Genomic DNA, 987 nt, shown 5'->3' on the forward strand with positions numbered 1-987 from the left:
ACCTTAAGGGCTGGAGGAATGGCTCATTGACTAAAGGTAACTGCAGCCAAGCCTGATGACCTGAATTCAGTCAGGCCCACATGGTGGAGGGAGAGAACTAGCTCCAATGGGTTATCCTCTGACCTCCACACATGCATGTGGCATACATGTGCCCACACACATACATAAAATAAATAAATAAAATGTTAACAAAGAGGTGGCTGGTAAGGGCTGGAGGAATGGCTCATTGACTAAAGGTAACTGCAGCCAAGCCTGATGACCTGAATTCAGTCAGGCCCACATGGTGGAGGGAGAGAACTAGCTCCAATGGGTTATCCTCTGACCTCCACACATGCATGTGGCATACATGTGCCCACACACATACATAAAATAAATAAATAAAATGTTAACAAAGAGGTGGCTGGAGAGATGGTTCAGTGATTAAGAGCACTGGTTGCTCTTGCATAGGACCCAGGTTGGGTTCCCAGCACCCACATGGCAGCTGACACTCATCTGTAACTCCAGTTCCAGAGGATATGATGCCCTCTTCTGGCCTCCACAGGCATTGCACACATGGGTGTTGGAGACCTCTGTTATGCAAAGTTTAGAAGCCCCTTCACGACCGGACAGCTCATGCAGCTCGGGATCATGTGCTGCGGGCTCCTTTCATAAGCAGGGTGTCTTCCTGGCATCTTTCCTGTCTCTCCTTTTGAAGTGTCCACCACAAATGCCATAACATGGCCTTTGGCTCTGAAAGGTACCATGCCTTCCTGTAATTTCTCCAGGCAGACAACAGTCTAGCAGTGTGGCAGAAATCCACTTCCATATGTAAATAGAATGCCTCACAAAGCATCTAACAGCCAAAGCTTTTACCACTACCCCCATGGTATAAATGTCTCAGTCTTCTCTTAATGGTCAGAGATTTGGGCTGCAGAGATTTGGGCTACAGAGAATTGGGCTGCAGAGAATTGGGACACAGAGAGCTGGGTCTCAGAGAATAAAGCTGTA

The sequence above is a fragment of the Nannospalax galili genome, unplaced genomic scaffold (assembly GCF_000622305.1).
Source record: "Nannospalax galili isolate Female #2095 unplaced genomic scaffold, S.galili_v1.0 scaffold175, whole genome shotgun sequence".
Lineage (NCBI taxonomy): Eukaryota > Metazoa > Chordata > Mammalia > Rodentia > Spalacidae > Nannospalax > Nannospalax galili.